This window comes from Aphis gossypii, chromosome 3 (assembly GCF_020184175.1).
Source record: "Aphis gossypii isolate Hap1 chromosome 3, ASM2018417v2, whole genome shotgun sequence".
Taxonomy (NCBI): domain Eukaryota; kingdom Metazoa; phylum Arthropoda; class Insecta; order Hemiptera; family Aphididae; genus Aphis; species Aphis gossypii.
The window spans coordinates 55,940,443-55,960,615 of NC_065532.1; the positions used below are offsets into that span (position 1 = coordinate 55,940,443).

The 20,173-nt window shown below is 30.9% G+C and overlaps 1 pseudogene; it reads left to right on the forward strand.

Annotated features, from left to right (window-relative positions):
* The first annotated feature begins 11,035 nt into the window (after positions 1–11,035).
* On the forward strand, positions 11,036–11,697 carry LOC126550606 (uncharacterized; annotated as a pseudogene).
* The last annotated feature ends 8,476 nt before the right edge of the window (positions 11,698–20,173 follow it).

The window sequence follows — 20,173 nt, forward strand, 5'->3', positions numbered from 1 at the left end:
CTTACATCTTTGTGAATGTGCAGACAACATTTTAAAGTAATAGGTATTATAAACAACATTTAAATAAAACTTAATAAAATTATAATAATTAATAATAAAGAAAATCATTAGGTGTGTTTTTATATTTTGTCTAATATTCAATAGGAGATAATAATAATATAATAAACAATAAAATTTGGTTACTGTCTTAATGATAATAAGTAATAATTAAACACTAGCTGTTTTGTTGTTGATATCTAACTAATACGACAATATTATTATAATCATTATTATAATAACTTAAATACCTGAAACATTTGAAAACCGGTAGGTACTAAAAACATAAGATGACTTATACTGTTTTGATCAATGTTAAATTATTTAAATCTATGGTATAAAAATCTAACTTAACTTAAGATTATAAGACCATTTTCAATTATTGATTTTATCTGATCCAAAACTCTTAACTAGACATACGTGTTTTGTACCTAATATAAAGTGACTTAAAATGTTTAAACCAAAACAAATTTCACTGATAGTGGGTTATAGTTTTGACTTACGTTATCTGTATCAACAAAATATAAAAATATAAAATTGTTTGATTCTATTAATACCATAATCCAAAAATGTCAATTTTTGACTTAAGACATTTATACCATACACCAAAGAATTTATTATATAGCCAATAAATAGAAAAAATATGTAACATCAAATACCCTCTAATTTGTTCCTGCACCACATGAAGTACCAAATATTAAGTTCGGGTTGAATGGCATCCATCTGTAAATGTTTAAATAAGTTTTGCTCTTTGATGATTGCAGATATGTTTTCTAATGAGGTCTTAAGTGTTGTTTCATCTTTTATTTGTACTATATTACTTGATACCAATTGCATTAATGCTAAGAGGTTTTTATTTTCTTTATTAATAAAACGGGAATTTAAGTCTTCTAAAATACTGTCTAATAGTGGAATGTATAAATTAATACGATAGTTATCTTCTGGTTTATCTAAATTTGTTATGTGGTTTCTATTTTTCTGACGTCCATAAAGTTTTGGTAGCTTTACTTCAACATTAAGTGTTTTTAATATAATTTCACTTTCTCTAAATATTGAATTGAATTCTTCATCGCAGTTTCTTCTATATTTTTTAAAAGTAGAAATTATGTCCTTGATATATTTAGACGCTGTGAAAATGTCTTCATCTCTTCCTTGCAGTAATTTACTGATAGGAAATGTTACACTTAATGTACTAGATAATACAAATATTGACAAAATAAAATCACAGTTACAAATAGCAGATACTAATATATTGGATTTGGTTGAAGAAATATTGTTTTCCCACTGTAAAATTTCAATTAGTGCATTTACTATATCTAATAAGGAATTTTTGAACTGTAGAACACTATCGTACCTTTCTATCCAGCGGGTTTTACACAACCCAGAAAGAGTGGCTCGATGTGACAAATTATTTTTAAGTACGAAATTACGTTTAGCGGAGACATGAAAAAATGAAATTACCTCTTTAATAACCCCTATGTAGTTAGGAACATATTGCACCGTAGATGATTTTAAATACTCAAATTTAGAGCATGATTTGAGCATGGACAGTGAATGGCATTTTTTGCATACTTTTAAATTTTTTGTACTGTACCTCGAGCTGTGGATATCATGACTGACATTAGGGTGGTACTCATTTGTATGTGATTTTTTTTTTTTGAATGGTCACTCAAGGCAATTACATTTATAATTGTTATAAGTTGTTTTTGTTAGCTCAGAGATAAAAAGGAAGTCGAGGATATATGGCAAAAAGAGATATACATTTTGATAAAATTGAAGAAAACGTATACAAAAAAATGAAATATTGAATAGAAGAAAATGTAAGGAAAGTCAAAGAAAATTTGAATCATCATATCAAGTACAATTGATAAGCGATTCTTCTTGTGACGAGCAAAGTGACATGGATGATATTGCATTTGAAGTAGATAAGAAACCATACCCTTACTACAAGATTATTACAAGATGTATTAACTTATACGGGTCGTGTAGAAAAATTATATTATAATTTATGTAATGCAACTTTAGCAAATAAAACACCAGAAGAGGCGAGAATTTTAAGGCAAACTCTTAAAGATCAGGCTTTAGAAATTTATATAAATGGGTTAAAAAATGGATTTACAAATAATATTACGAGCTAGGAATCCAGAAACGTTAGAACTGGCAATGCAAATGGCTAAGCAGTTAAAAATAGATTAATCATGTCGCTCGCGATTGTCGTGGTAAAAACACACAGATTGCGGGTCGAAATAATAATAATAATAATGCTCAACCGCAAAATAATAACGCACGACCAAATACTAATAATAATTTTAACAATAATTCGGCACCAATAACTTGTTGTTATTGCAACAAGATAGGACACGATAGTGTTAGCTGTTATAGTAAGCAACGGGATGAGCGTAATAATGCAAACCGGACGGGAAACGGTCAAGTATCGAACAGGAACGGCGTCCGTTCGATCAACCAAATAACGGCCGCAACGGAGGAATTATCACTCAACGATGTTTCACCATCGAATCAGTAATTAATGAAAATCATGTTACATTTTAATCACCTAATTTTAAAACAAATACAGCAGACCTTCTTTTAGATACCGGTAGTGAAATCAATTTAATGAAAATTAATTAATTAACAGGCGAAACATTAGTAAACGAAAAAGAAAAAATAAATTTAAAAGGCATTAACGATAAAATAGTAACTACTATAGGCAAAATTACAATAATATTAATATTAAATAATAATAAAATAAATACGGAATTTCATGTGGTCGATAAGGAATTTCCAATACCGCGAGATGGAATTCTAGGTCACCACTTCCTGTTACAAAATAACGCGATAATAGATGTTGCAAATAATATATTAACAATAAATGATGACACTCCGCGCGAATTAAATAAAGATAAAATATGTTACACATTAAAACCGTAAACGGAAACAATAATATTTATACCAATAGCTGATCCGATAATGGAAAATAAAAATATTTTAATACAGAAACAAGAATTGATACAGGACGTATATTTCGAGGTGATATATAACACGGTGATAAGTATACTGAATTTTTCTGAATTACCACAAAACATTTATGAGAACCAATTGAATAAAATTAGTGTCGTGCACAGCTTTTTTGAATGGGAGGGGATATTCATTTTGATCTACGAGCGAAATCTTGAATTTTAAACCTAATTTTTTTTCATGTAAACAATAAATCATTGCAAAAAATCCAAAGGGAGGATATGACACCCTGAGCCCCCCCCCGTGAGCACGCCACTGAATAAAATATTATACGACAATGACATAGAATATAAATTACACGAAATACATGTAGTAAATGACAATAACGATCGCGTAAATAAAATAAAAAGTTTAATACGTAGTGACCATTTAAATAACGAGGAACGTAAAACAATATTAGAAATATGCGAACATTTTTCTGATGTATTTCATTTGGAAAACGATTATTTAACATTTACTAACGCCGCGGAACACGTAATAAGATTACCCGCTAATCAGCCACCGATTTATAAAATACCGTATAGATTGCCACAGGCCCAACAAAAGGAAATTAAACAACAATTAGTTAAAATGGAACAAAACGATATCATAGAACGATCTATGTCACCTTTTAATGCACCTTTGTTGTTAGTAAAAAAGAAATCAGATTCATCTGGTAAAGATCAATTTCGAATAGTTATTGATTTTAGGGCACTTAACGAAATAACTTTAAATGAATTTCATCCGTTACCTAACATTACGGAAATATTAGATCAATTGGGGCAATGTCAGCTTTTTACCATTTTAGATTTAGCAAATGGTTTTTATCAAATAACTTTAGCGAAGGAATCTCGCGGAATGACGGCGTTTTCGACCGGTCAAGGTCATTACCATTTTAAACGTATGACTATGGGAATGAAAACAAGTCCCGCTACATTTTAGCGATTAATGAATAACGTATTGTCGGGGATAATAGGCATTAAATGTTAGTATATTTAGACGATATTATTATTTATGCGAAAAATTTAAGCGATCACAACAACAAACTGATCACAACAATAAGCTGACAGACGTATTCGAACGTCTACGTACCCATAATTTAAAAATACAACCAGATAAATGCGAATTTCTAAAACGCGAATGTTTATATTTGGGACACATAATTTCGGAACACGGAATAAAACCAGATCCGAAAGAGATAACATCAGTGTTAGAATTTCCGGTGCCTAAAACTGTAAAGCAAATAAAATCATTTCTAGGTTTATCGGGGTATTATAGGAAATTTATACAGGGGTATAGTATGTTAGCAAAACCAATGTCCCACCTATTAAAAAAAGGATGTTAAATTTAATTAGGACGAAAATTGTCAAGTAGCTTTCGATAAATTAAAAAAACGCATTCTGTGCAGAACCGATTTTCGAAACAATTTATACTTACAACCGACGCAAGTGGTAAGGCTCTAGGAGCTATACTATCCCAAGGAACGACTTACCAATAGCGTATGCATCTAGAACTCTGAATTAAAGTGAAATGAATTATTCAACTACTGAACTAGAATGTTAAGCGATCGTATACGGGATTAAACAATTTAGACCTTATCTCTACGGTAGAAAATTCGTAATATTCACTGACCATAGACCACTGTCTTGGTTATTTAACTTAAAAGATCCGTTATCAAAGTTAGGTAGATGGGGCAAACAGCTTGAGGAATACGATTATGAAATAAAATACAAAATTCAAACGTAGATGCTTTAAGTAGAATGTATAGTATAAAAAAAAATTAAGGACGAAAGTTATACAAGTTTTTTAGAAAAATCGGAAACAACAATAATAACTAATAGTAATGTAAAAGGGGTAAACGGTGAATTACTAGAATCACCCGCAGAGTATCATATTGTATCAGAAATAGAAAAATATTATAACTTTAAATCGGGAATAAACTACGAATTAAAACGAAAATTCGGAACGAATAAAGTGCTAGAATCAAATAAAAAAAAAAGGTGACGTAGTATATTTTAATTACGAAGAAAGATACATAATATTTTTGATAACTAAAAGTAAAGAAAAGCAATTAACCACAAGTGAAAATATGCATTTTGCATTATTAAATTTAAAATACTTTTGCATTAAGAATTCCTTGAATAAATTAGCTATGAACCAGTTAGGAAAGAAAGATGGGTTGGACTGGACAAAAACAAGATCAATGATTAGGTATATATTTCGAAATACAGATATAGAAATAATAATCTGTACTTAATTAGAATACATTAATGAGGAAAAATTAATCATTTTCAAGCAATTTCATGACTCATTACTAGGGGGTCCTGCTGGATTAAATAGAACGGTTAAGAAAATTAAACGACAATTCAGATGGCGAGGGTTAAAACAAGAAGTAAGGGAATATATAAAAAACTGTCCGTCGTGTCAAACGAATAAAACAACTAATAGGCATCACCGTAGTCCGATGATTATAACTACGACAAGTTCTAGACCGTTTGAAAAACTATTTATGGATATAGTAGGACCTCTAATACCTACTGCAATAGGCAACGCATATAATTGACTATGCAGGACGATCTAACGAAATATTCATTAGGTGTTCCGTTACCAGATCATACGGCAAACACTATCGCCCAGGCGGTTTGTAGTAAATTTCGTATGTGTGCACGGTATACTGAGACTATATTAACTGATCAAGGTACAGACTTTCTTAGTAAGATATCCGCAAAGAAGTGTGTAAATTACTAAAGATTAATAAAATAAATACGAGTCCTTATCATCCGCAGACTAACGGCAGCTTAGAAAGATCACATAGAACTTTAGCCGAATATTTGAGACACTATGTAGAAGGATTTAAATAATTGGGATCAACTATTACCATATGCATTATTCGTATATAATTCAACGGAACATAGTTCGACTAATTACCACCTTACGCGTTATTATATGGAAAAGAATTGGATATACCAGTCAAGTTAAAATGTAGCCCTGAATCTAGGTATAATTACGATGATTATATATTCGATTTAAAACAAAAAATGCAGGAGTCACATAAAATTGCCAGAGAAAGATTAATTAATAAGAAGATTAAATTTTAAAAACAATATAATAAAAAGGAATTTAGCGAAGATTTAGATGTGAAAGATTTGGTATTATTGAAAGACAAAACCCAGAAAAACAATTAAGTCCGTTATGGAAAGGACCTTTTGAAATTTTAGAGGTTTTGGATACCGAAAATGTAGTAATACAGAGAGGTAGAAGGAAGGTGACTGTACATAAAAATGATGTAAAAAGATATTACGAAAAAGACAAACTAGACAAGGATGATTAGAAATCCAATACGAAAGTTTAGGTAGAAATAAAATATCACTAAATGAGTATTAAATAAATAAGGTAGATAAGACTTAGAGTGTAGTTTAAGATGAAGTATTTATTTTTAGGGAGAAGAAAACCAAATTCATAAATTATCTATACGATATGATCAAACGAGAAAAACATAACGTTACTACTTTCTTAAGAAGAGACGAAGCACCTAGTTGCTTAAAGTCGCATATGGAAAATGCTAATAAGAAATTGAGCGAACCATATTCACAATCGGAATTAGAGCGATTTACAAAGAACATTACGGTTTATATACATAACGTTTATGAAAAAAACGACTTGAGAGAACAATTTTGTATAGTAATAAACGATTGGTTAGACGTAATGCCGGAGGCTGACGAAATGTTAGAACATGACAGGAAAAAATATAGGAAAGAAATGAAACGAATGTTGATGGTAAGTCGTAAAAGAAGCGACAGAATGGACCAATTGTTGAGAATGTATGAACAGAAGTAATAATAAAAAAAATAATATATAAAAAATAATAATATTAAGTGTAGATATAGAATATAAAATAAGTAAATAAATAAATATATAATAAGTATAGAACAATAAAATAATATAAGTAATAAATAATGAATTATAGGTTAATCATTATGACGGTAAAGGGAGAGAAAGTAACGCCATGAAGAAACAATAGTTTTTTATGAAGTAAACAATAGTCGTGTTGAACTTCAACGAACGACTTGGGGAACAACGGAACGTATAACTTTAGCTTTGAATGATGAGAACAACACACGGGTACATATGAACCTAGGGTGTATATTCTCCATAAAACCTACGACTATTGTATTAAATAACACTTCAACAAAACTTACTATCGAAAAAACGTGTGAGTTAACATTGAAAACAATAGGATTAGACAATGAAAAATTCATATCATTTCCGAAAAATGTTAGACACCTAAGTGTCATACACTCAAAATTACTACATAAAACCAACATTACTAATCCAACATTGCAGACAATTTCAACTACAATAAAACCTATCATGACAAGTGAGCATGACTATAACTTAACTACACTGAATAATTTCGAGTATAACAAAAATACGAATAATACCAATTACGAAATAATATCGCAAATGATTACAGCAAACTTAACAACGATAGAATCCACAAATGTAGTAAATGAGTTTGACTATGGCGATATCACGTCAGATACCACAGAAGGACTAGAGAATAGAGCAAATATAACTAGTAAAATAATTATTAATAACACCAGCACACAAATCGTAACAAATCTAGAAAATCCTAAATTTAAAATACATTATTATAATTTTATAATATGTGTAGGAGTAAGCATTCTAATAATGACCATTGTACTACTAATTATTAGTATACACCATAATTTTAGATGTGTGAACAGATACAGATACAGATATGTAGTAAACTTAATACACGAACAAGGAACAGAGTTAAACACGATGAGGGAGACTAGTATATGAAAAAAATATAAAAAAATAATAATAAAAAAAAAAAACATAAATAAAGATAGTAAATCAGATTTATTTTAGTATTAAGATACAAATGTAGTTAGTTTTAAATTTTACACTAATAACCAAAAAGTACTATAAGAGTTAAACTATATTATAGGAACCGACAAATTGAAGTAATTTATCTGACAACGGAAGGGCATAGGCGCATAGTGCCGTTGATGGAAAATTGCACAATTAGACGTAGTTCCTGAATTCGGGTTGGAAATAAAAGAAACAGCAGGAGGACGTCTGGTGACTCTCCGGTTAAATAAGGGAGATGAAATGTTGGGGGAAATGCAGTTGTACACGTATCTGGGGTGCATGGAGTTTGAACGAAACCCTGTGTACTCGCACATATATGGTGCACATAACGAAATCTGCTGGGATTGGCATGAACCACATGAAACGCTGTCAGAGGAATCGGTACTCTGCAAATGTATTTTGGACGACTTCCGATGTGAAGGAAACCGAAAGATACATTTGACACCGATAACGTATGAAAGGCCGCACATGTGGTTACCTACTATGAACTTGTTGGGAAGCGTGAGCTTTTTGCTGGCAGATGGAAATTAAAAATCAGATTCCTTAAAAATTTGGGTAGAAAATAACACACCAAAAACACCACTTTTTAGTGGGGGACAGGGAAATCCCCGTCTGCTTTGACCACCATGTGCACTCTGCGGCAGCACTTATGCCTTACCCGTTGAGTCCTCACGTAATAGAGCAATCCATTGCAACTTTGAGATCAGACCTCTTGAGAATCATACAAAGCGATGAGCCCTATACAAGCCCTATGTGCTGGATCATGAAAAGAGAAATTCTGAGGACAACGTCGAGGGAAAGTTTTTAACAAAATAATTGTAAAATAATTGCTAGTAGTATTTAGTTAGAATAATTAGATAATTTATATTTAAGTAATAAAATAATAATAACGTAACATGACCTATTAAATTATTAAGGTAAATATATGTCTAATTAGCATATTATTATATAGGTTTTTGTGTATAATTATGGTGCAAGGACAGTCGCCATACACCATAGAAGAATTTAAAAATGAAACAAGTATATTTTATGAAAACCAAGGTGAAATCAGAATAATAGGAGCTCATTGGGAGCTCGTAACTTATATACCGTTAAGCGATTATGATTTAAGACATTATCAATTAGAATTAGAAATAAGAAATATGGACGAGCATTGTAAGGGAAATATGACCGATCGTGAGATGTGCTCAAAATACGACAATGTATTAAAAACAACTTTTAATGAAATATCCGTCCAACGGAAACAAATGTATGAATCTATTGGTAGATATTTGTCACCAGGAGAACACACACCCTACGTAGTGCTAGAATGAAAAGAGGGTTAGTAAATATGATAGGTTCGGCAATGAAAACTTTATTCGGAGTTTGCGATGAGGAATGTGCGGAGGAAACTTTACGACACATAGACAAAGTCGAAGGTACCAATGAACGCATGATACATGTTATAAAAGACCAGACCACTGCAGTCAAATCTTCAATAGTAGGAATAAACAGTGCTTCAACTGAACTAAACCGGTTATATGACGAATTAAAACAAAAGCAACTAAGTCTAGAAACAAACAAAAGCTCTAATAAACAATACGTATACTTTAGAAACCTTGTTACTTTCAAATAGAATTTTTAGTATATTTACAGCGTTAATGACACAATACTCTTACGAAACCCAAACTTTAAGCGCCATAATAACTGCGGCTAGGACAGGTGTTTTACACCCAAGCTTAGTAACACCGCGAGAACTTGCAGCGCAACTAGTAGAAGTAAAATTAAACCTACCACTTAACTTGAATTTACCAATGGGAACATTGCCAAGCGAAATACACGAATTTACAAAAATAACTAAAATTGCAGTATTTTATAGTGGTGATCAAATAGTATTTCTGATCAAAATACCGTTGATAACGGAGACTCAATTGACTTTATTTAAAATCATACCTATACCACATCCTGTAGACATTGGTCGACCGGATATAACAAAACATAGTATTGTTTTGAAACCAGAATACCAATATGTAGGAATAACTAAAAATCGTAGACAATTTACAACATTTACTGAAACAGAATTATTACATTGTACCGAAACAGAAACCTTTACTATTTGCCCGGAATCCAACCAATAAAACATGAATCAAAAGAACAACGTGTGAAATTTCTTTATTTAAAAATCCAGACCAGTTACCACAAAATTGTGAATCAGGAGTAATCATTATTTCTAAAAATATATACCACAAACTTAAGTATGCCAACACATGGATATACACAACAAAAAAAGATACATTAACAATTACGTGTCAGGGAATACAAGAACCATATATTGAAAAAATTAAAAATCAAGGGATAATTAAATTAAATCAGGAATGTAGAGCTTATGCAGAACACGTAGTGCTAAATCCGACAAGGGAGATCAAAACAAAGTATTTCACAAATTTCATACCTAAAATCGGAGTAGGGAGTATATCGTATAAGATCAATAACAGTATCAAGGACATTAAAATAGAAAAGTATAGACATAAGTTCGACTCACGCAAACTCGATAACGTACACGAAATGGCCCACTCACTAGACGATGTAGAAAAAATGATAGACGAGGAAATACTCAGACAGTCCGGAGTGGAAGTACAAAGTAATAACAACTCATTAATGATGTATGCAATTATAGCATTATTAGTATTCTCCATGTTTCTTTTGGAGTTTATATACTTAAGTTATAAATGCAAGCTGACCACTATGAGGGCCATAGGCCATCGAACAAGAACTATGGATAACGATATATCGAATAAAGAAAGAGAAGTCATACATGTGACGTCATCGGCAAAAGGGAATGGGGTTAAGGAAAAGCTACTAGGTGACACACCAGATAGACTAGCCCTAAGTAATATGCCGCCCTTACTAAAAGAACAATAAAAATGTATAAATTAAATATATAGATATTATAAAATATAATAAGGAATAATATTAATAATATACTATAACTTAGCAATAATATAAGTATCTGACAATTACATAAATATATGAGTATGTAATAAATTTATAAATAATAAATATAAAAATATAATCACTAATACAAAATGTTTAATTATACAGAAAAGAGACACATAAGTTCGTAATTATGGACTTCGAGTTCTCAATGGTGAACAAGACAAGCATGGTTGTCATCTCCGGAGCTATATCCAATAGCTTAGACCGTTTTAAGATCAGGAAACTGGAAGGACGACCTCTTTTGCTACCAGTTAATGAGGAAGCTCGACCTATGGGTGATGCGGAGCTTCAGGTGGCAGTGAGAGAATCAAGAGAGTTTTCAGGGTCAAGACCGATTTGAGAGATGCTTGTTTAGACCATTTAAAACAAAGTTTGAGTTCAACTAGGAATAATTTGACTAAGGGATATATAGAAAGTTACATACGTAGAGGTAATAAGGAAAATGTAATAGTAGTATGGAACGGACATTCGGACAAAAACATTTTAAAAAGATTAGATTTAGACCATTATCCTATGCTAAACATAACGTGTTACGACAAATATTTCAATAAACATTTTTATATTCAGTTTGAAAAATTAGGCAATAGAGAAATAATTTTCGAAGTAGATATCGGTACATATAATAAAACAGGAAGGCTACTTAATTTAGTAGAGACCCATGATATAATATGTAAAAAGAAACACCATACTACGTATGCGCATGATCCGAGAATGGATGTCAAATATACTAAATGTATATTTGATTATGTGATACGGAAACAGCGATATGAAAATCTAATAAAGCATTTCTAAAAAAAATATAATATAAACAATAACAATAAAATAACAATAAATAAAAACAACGGTTACATTAATAATCAAAATACGAACGTAAAATTTCTTTTTCAGAAATTCATAATTCTATAAATACAAATCAACTCTACGAAATAAATAATAACCAATAATGGATAGAATGGAGCAATTAGCTTCGGCAATATCGTTTAACATAGAAACGCAATTTCATATTAATCCAACGCGGGGAGAATGGCATAATTACACAGCTTGTTTTGATTTTCATATAGTTACCGCTAATGAAAATATACTCGTACCTTACGAGGACGAAACTATATTGGAAATAATTGAGGCAGCCAAAAGATTTTTGTATGATAGCGATAGACAGATAATTTGGTGAACCATACTGTTATGAATTAAACTATTACCTCGAAATAGTACAAAATCCACGAGATATATTGAATTACAGTAGATAAATGTATGTCTAGAATGAATTGATCAGGTAAAACAAAGTGATTGGGGCTGTACGAAACACCTATCGACATAACATTTGACATATGATCGATGGGGTGGATTCTATGGCATCCCCAATGAGTAAAGAGTGATCAAGTAAACGTATTAATCAATTAGGGTTGTTGTCAATGTGGACGAATGGGTTGCGAATCTTGATTGAGTAAATAAAAAAAAATAACATACAAACTGGAATGATAATAAATATAATATACACTTAGATTTAAGAACAAAACATACTGTACGAATAAGTTACTATTGGGATATGGAAATAAATTTGAATTGTGGGAAACTTTATAGATTTTATATTACTAACATATTATATAAGAAAAATATTATTGTATTAATTAATTTACCATATAAGAAACTTTTGTAATCAATACATTATACTAACCACATATTTTATTGGAATTATCAAATCAATTATAATCACTATATTGTACTATTTACTAACACTATATTTTATTGTAATCACAATTATAAATTATAAGGAAACTAACCAACATATTTAAACATTGAATTATACTATAATCAAAATATTTAATCAAACTATTTAATCATTATATTATAATCAAAATATTTAATCAAACTATTTAACCATTTGTAAGTGTAATCGACCCATATTTAATCAAAACTATATATACAACATAACATCATATATTCATATTATATAACGAAAATACTTTAAATGTAAAAGCATACAGAGGATTGTAATGTATGTCTTATTTCAATAACTTGTAATTGATTATTGTAAACACTATAACATTGTAATAATTTGTAACTTAACCATTTTTGTACAAACTTTGAAAGATTTCTGTCCTTGAAGACATAAACCTTTTTTTTCGTGGGGAGGTGCAATGTGCTCTGATGTCTCATACATTAAATATAATATACATAAGTACTAAAACGTAGATAATAATGACCAAATCCAGATTGGAAGTATTCCTAAGTATTCCTCATGGACGGGTTCGTGGAAGATAAGACCAGTAATTGTCGATAATTACTATTATTATAAAATCAATTATTATTGACGATAAGCAGCTTCTCTTGGAAATACTGGCATCGCATCCGTAATAACATAATATATTAGCGGGATCGTTCATGGTCACACGCGACATCATCATACGCGCGCTTGCGATTTCACAGGAAATCATCGATATATGATTGACTCACAACACCGCAGAGATAACGCAGAGGCGTGGGAAGAAGCGGATGCAGGTGCAGATGACCAGCAGGGACCTGAAGGTACCGCGGGGGCTTCTGGACGATGTATAAGGGGGTCCAGATTAGGCACAATTGAGACGTGATCCACCAGAGTTAGAGCAAGCACTTTCACGTCACCCAATTTAATATTTTATGTCTCCTGGACTTAGAATACTGTAGAGACTCACCGCTTGATTTTTATGTTATAGTAGATAATAAAATTATAAATAATATAGTAATCGAAACAAATAAATTTTCTGCATAACATAAAGAAGCTAAATTAACATCACCTTTTGCACGTTTAAATAAATGATATGATACAAATGTAACAGAGATAAAACAATTGTTTGGCATTTTAATTTGGACTGGCTTAGTTGCATTACCATCGTATGAACTTTATTGGAGTACTTCTAACATATTTTCTACAACGTTCGGACTTATAATGAACAGAAATCGGTTTGAAATCTTAATGTAAATGCTTCATTTCTCAGATAATAAAACTGCTGATACAACAAATCGATTGTATAAACTTGGCTCAGTAGTAATTATTGATGATATAATAATTAATTTTAACCACTGCATGTAACCGCAAGAGATTTATGTAAAGATGAATCACTTGTAAAATTTATGGGTAAGCTTGTATTTAAGCAATATGTAAAAAAACAAACGTAATAGATTTGGTGTAAAAGAGTTCAAGCTGTGTACAGTGGCGCAAACTAATTCAAATTATGGGGGGAGGGGGGGGGGGGCAAAACAAATGTATTCAATACCCACCTATTAAAAAAAAAATTTCACTGTGCTCACTTACATATAAATAATATAATTTTTGGATTATGAATTAAAATTCATATTCATTTATGGATGATAGTGCCAATATCACGTCAAATTCTCAATTTAATTTTGTGTGTGTGGGTGTGTTAAAGATTCATTGAAAACATACATTTATAGGCCGTGAATATTATTATATTTTTTTTATTATTATTATTAGCACCTCCTTATATACTTCATTGGTTGTTTTTCCACTTGTGGCAAAAAAAAGATTAATATAATCAATTAATACATAATCCTAACCTAGGTTTTGATTCTCAAAAATCTTGAATAACCCGGCTTTGCCCTTGTACATTTTTTTGTGTTACCTACTATAACTTTTATTTTATCAGTTTTTATATTTATTACAGTCTTCTTTTAGATGTTATGTTGATCCTTGGTTGCCCATGTATTGTAATATTGTAATTTGTCGGCAAAAAATACTACTTTACTAAAAATACTTAACATTATGGTGTTATAAAAACCAAAAAAAAATATATTTATATTGAAATATTTTATTCATCTCAATAACTCTTTATAAACAGTATTTTTGGTACTGCCTTTTAGGGCTAAAATAACCAAACTACTGGCAGAGCTTACTCTAGAACATGTGATATAGAACTGTCCATGTGAAAAACATTCTTCTCTCAAGTCAATCCCTGTCATGCTCAATGATTGTCCTTGAGACTTATTAATAGTTATAACAAAGCAAACTTTGAGAGGGAATTGTATTCCTTTTAATTCAAAGGGATAATCAGTTGGAATTTTTTAATTCTCGGGATTAAAACTATATCTCCTCTAGCGCTTCCAGCGATAACTATAGCGTTTATTACATTAGAGCTTTAACTTGCAATCTTGGTTACTTTCTGATCCAAATTTTTCATACAGTTCATCATTGAGGTACACCTCAATAAATACCAACAATAATTGTCCTGCTGCCACCAGCTCACATTCGACAACCATATTAATTAGTTTTTATTAATTTGTAAGAATTTAAACAATTTTAGATAAGAATTAAAAATAACCGTACATAAACTGGGGTGCGCATATGAAGACGCATTAATAATTAATATTCGAAAATAATAAGTAAAACACCTTGTCCTCGTGTATGCGTAAATGCGTAGAGTATTTTACGACTTCATGTTATCATGTTTTTATACATAATAATTAGCTGTAATAATAAAGTGATAAATGTGTTAACACATAAATCAAGTTGTTATAGCAACTATTTATAAACAAAAATTAAAAACAAAATTTCCATCGTAAATCTCAAAATCGCCGTGCGATCGGAGTTATTGTGGTCGCTTGTCCGACCTTCGCCGTGCGATCGGAGTTATTGTGGTCGCTTGTCCGACCTTCGCCGTGCGATCGGAGTTATTGTGGTCGCTTGTCCGACCTTCGCCGTGCGATCGGAGCCTGCTCGTCCACGCACCCACGTGATTCCGCCCGCCCGTTATACGCAGAGCGAATCGTGGTTCCATATTATCGTTGTCGTCTGTGCCGCAACAACAGACGTCTACATGTGACCGCCTTTTTTTTTGTTTTCTCTCTCGATTTCTTTCCGGTCGGGAATACCAGGACCAGTTAGTGTCGCGTCGTCCCCTTTCGGACAACCGTCGACCCATTCGTCAGATTCGACGGCGGTGCAAGTGACGCACGCCTGATCAACGTCTCAACGCCATTCTAGACCGTGGTGCAGCGCCATCGTCGTGTTATCACAGGAGTATCTGTTATCAGGTCGTACGCGATACTTCCACAGAATAAATTATTTTATAAATAATATATTTATTTTATTAATATATTATTTTTATAATTATTTATTTTGTGATACTTCTATTATTATTTGTATTTTATTGTTTTGTATTATTATTATGAAAGTTTGACGTATGTTCCGCTAGCAATATTTGATAAGCGTATACAAGGTTCCCAAACTAGTCTAAAATCAAAAAAAATTACAAAATAGTCATAAACCAACAGATGGCGCGCGATTTCAGTAAAACCATCCACTAACAAAATACCAAATATCAATTAAAAAAAAATAATAAAAAATACTTACGAGTCCGTCGCCAATTTCTAAGTAGTATGCAAATTTTCGTTATAACACGGTGAATTTAAATATGCAATCAGATGGCGATGGCGGTGAGTCGTCTCGCGAAAACGTAGGGACCTCCCTATAGACCAGGAACACCACGCATCAAAATACGCGACTAATGTACATTTTTTGAGAATTTTTTTAAAATACTTACGAGTCCGTCGCCAATTTCTAAGTAGTATGCAAATTTTCGTTATAACACTGTGAATTTAAATATGCAATCAGATGGCGGTGAGTCGTCTCGCGAAAACGTCGGCACCTTACGAAAGGACGGCCACAGTTATAGAAATACGCGATTTATACGATGTCGGAGTTAAGTATTTTTTTAAATAATTAAAGTTGTAAATAATGACTTTTTAAAAAAATAATAAACTGTTCCTTGTGTAAATTCCCTTGGAAGACAAATCGACCTCTATGCAATATGTTCGTTCTGCCATCGGTTTACCGTGGAAACTAATAATTCGCAGTTTGGAAAATTACGTTTTCCAGCTGTTTCCCGGGAAAACCGCGAGAGATAGGAAGAAAATCAAAAGAGATTAAATTGTTCTTTGTAAGGGACTTCATAAGTTCGATAGTTAAGAATTTATGAAAACGTGTTATTTAGGTTTTTTAAAAACATCGTACACGTCAAAAGGCTTTTAAAAAATAAAAGTTTTAAATAATGACTTTTTGGAAAAATTAAACATTGAACCTACTGTAGAATCTTTCAGAGAACAAATCGACCTCTTTGCAAAATGTTCGTTCGGCCATTTATTTACCAAGAAAACTGAGAATTTCGCAATTTTGAAAATCACGTTTTCCAGCTGTTTCCCGGGAAAACCGCGAGAGATAGGAAAAAAATCAAAAGAGATTAAATTGTTCTTTGTAGGGGACTTCATAAGTTCTATAATTAAGATTTTTTGAAAACGTGTTATTAAGTTGGCATATAAACAAAAAGTTCAAAATAATTATTACTTAAAACGTTAAATGATCGTATTTCATAAGGAAAGGTATGGTTATACGAAAAATAACCTAATGCGTTATTTAACTTTTTGCTTCTCAGATTACGGGTGAAATAATGGTCGTACGTACTTCGACCATAGACCCTTTTTGAATTGTCGTACGTTAAAATACCCAAATCTGGAGTTTCATAGTGATCGAATGAAAATTCAAAATCCAAAAAACACGTTACTACGTAATTTTCTAAGTACAAAAAACATATGTAAAATTAGAACTCCCGAACCAAAAGTTGGATAAACTCGATATTGGAACCCATCGATCCGGTGCAAAGTCCTCTTAACATTGAACTACAAAAACGGTTTATTGCCCCCAAATTCTAGTGCCCATGCCATAAACAAAGAAAAAAAAAATGTAAATTTTGAACTTTAAAATTGAAAATAGTAAATACTGGAAAAAACGGCTCCTATGGTCTCGACACAAGACGCCAAATTTGATCACCGACCTTCAAACTATCCAATTCCCGAGTTTCAGAAACATCGTACAAAAATTAAGCATTTTCAAAAATACATCTAACGTTTCGGTTTGGGCTCTTCTATGGCGCATTCCTGAAGTCGGGGGCTTTTGAACACCCCTCCTAAATGTACTGTACTACTGTCATCGACCGGTCATCATTGTAAGTATTTTAATATTTATTTTATTAACTTGTGATTATTAATTAAATATAATAGTTTTTATAATTATTAAATTTTAAATAAAATAAGTAAGGAATTAAATAGCGTAGACCAATGGTGGGCAATAACTTGTTAAAAAGTTAAAGTTAAGTTAAAAAGTTAATTTTTTTAACTTTTTAATTTAACTAGTTAGTTATTTTCGTTTTTAACTTATTAACTTATTCAGTTAAATTTTGTATTGTTTTAACTTAGCTTTTTACAGTTAAGTTAATTAATTTTTTTTTTTTTTTATCACGTGGAACTATCAGACAAGACTTGGTTATTCTTTCGATTTTGGTAATTTATTTGTCAAATAAAATAATATTATAATATCATCAATTCATAATAATCAAATTATATTTTAATCTATAGTTACTTTAGTAAATACTAAAAAGTAATAATTAGTATTTTATCTATTGTATGGACTTGTTATTTTCATGAATTCTATTTAATAATTTACTCGGTATTGAATAAATCGATTTTTGTTTCGTCTAACTCTAATTAGTGTAGATTTAAAAACAGGTTTAAAATTAAATAGTATACCTAGTTTTAATGTAAAGTTAAAATTGGATATCAATTATATAATATAAAATAGGGATTAGGTACCTCTATTGGTAAATACTAAATACGACAATTCTAAAGGACAAAACAAAGTCGTCCGAGATATTTATAAATTATAATTTTAAATTTATAATGCCATATTCCGCGTATTCGTTATAAATACAAGTAGGTATAGCGTATAAGATTAGAAATGAATATTATCGAAATACATATCAAAGAATTTTATTTTTTAGATTTTTATGGATAATTATCGTTGTGGTGGTTTTAAGTTTAAAACTTTTAACTTAATATATATTATATGTATTATACATTAATATTATATTATATTTTAAAATATAATAGTCTAAGATAGTAGAATAATTGAGGAATGAGGATTAAGGTATTTTAATACCATTGGTATAAGTATTTAATAGTGTCTTGGTAAATGTTTTTACAAATCAAAATACTAGTGCAATTTATGACTAGAAAAAAATTTTTTTTTAACTGAATTAAGTTAATTTTATTTTCCATCTTAACTTTTAACTTATCTAGTTAATTTTTTTTTTGTTAACTTTTAACTTTAACTGGAGGCAATTTAATTGAATTAACTAGCCACAGTTAATTATTTTCATTAACTTGACCACCTTTGGCGTAGACTTAAAAATAATATGCACAATTTATACCAATTTACGAAAACAGAAAATTAAAAGTTCCCATAGGTAGTTTAAATTCAGAAAACGCATAACCATGTGTACTTGGCAACTTGTCACTCGCCGACTAATCAATATATCTATACAAACATTTTTTTTTGAGTTAATTTAATAGTAACACTAATTTATTTTTTCTAAAAAGATTTGACAGTTATTTCCAAGACGTAATATGTAGATCATCAATAAGAAAACTAAGGCGGTTTTCCAATCATGGGAATAACTAATTATTAATTATTGTACTACAATGTTGGTTCTTAGGTTTTATAATTAATATAATTATTTCAGATGTGGAACTCATCGCAATGTACCTGCAATTATTGCAAAAATATGAAGTATAAATGTCCACATCAGCAGCAGTCTCTTCTGGAAGAGACTGTTGCTGCTGTTGTACAAAAACAGCTACAAAATATAATGAAACAAGACTTCAAGCGTAAGTTTAATAATTTTTTCAACATTCAGTTTACATAATATTATAGATTCATATATTAATATCGTAATTTATTACAGTCTGTTATGTTTGTAAAAAGCCTGGCCATGTGGCCAAGCAATGTTACTGGCGCGATGGTAAGTAGATGTTATTTTTTGTTAATTTTATGACTAATTAGGTCTTTAATTATTTATTAAATAAATATATGTTTCAGCTGCTACTGCTGCTCGACAGTCCCGCTCAAGACTTTCGTCTTCCCGGTGGCAGAGGTCCGAGAGGGAGAGATCAAGGTCTCCTCAGCGTACCTCCAAAAACTCAAAACCACCAAAGAAGACCAATGAAACTACAGGTACGTAGATGCTTAAAACTATGTCTATTAAACTCGCTCGTTTGTCTATCTGCTGAATAGGAAATAACTAACACACTTTAAAAAAAATATTTGCCTTAAATTCTAAATCTTGTAAATTTTTTATTATTTATATTGAGTGGGTATGTTGAAAAATACATTATCACTTTGACTTTGTGTACGAATGTACAATGTACATGATTTATATCAGTA